Below are 557 nucleotides of genomic sequence, written 5' to 3' on the forward strand. Positions count from 1 at the left end.
TTTTTGAATTTAATATTTGACATTGGGATTTAAGGCGGTGGGGATCCCATCCGGCTCCCTTTGCTCTTTGTGGTGTTTTAGGTTAAAATTGCAATTCCATTTTCCACGGGAACCCCTGGTTATGTCCAGGACACATGGCAGCAGCACGAAGGGGAGGATCACCATGCCAGACCAACCTCAATCTGGCTCATTTAAATATTGTAAATGTTTCTGTGTGATTTGGGGTGGAAAAACCATTTTGGCTCCTTTAGCCCCTACTTGGTAATGAATTATGTCAGAATAGGTTGGTGGGAGACATTTGGGGTTTGTGGTTAAACCCCTTTGTGGGGATACTTCAAAATACTCCCTGGGGAACAGCAGMATAATTTATGGGACAAAATATAAAAGTTTTGTGTCTCTCATGTGGTATTTCCAGGCTCAGCTTTTTCTTACTCTTAGCCTGTGAATTTTTGGTATTGATATTGATATCATTATCATCTTAGCTTGGTTTTCAGACAGAAATAATGTGTGTCTCTGTTATAACTACAAACTTCCTCTGTGTTCGAGTATAAATGAGA

Source organism: Malurus melanocephalus, unplaced genomic scaffold (assembly GCF_030028575.1).
Source record: "Malurus melanocephalus ecotype Western Australia unplaced genomic scaffold, MMel_1.1 scaffold_546, whole genome shotgun sequence".
In the NCBI taxonomy this organism is placed as follows: Eukaryota; Metazoa; Chordata; class Aves; order Passeriformes; family Maluridae; genus Malurus; species Malurus melanocephalus.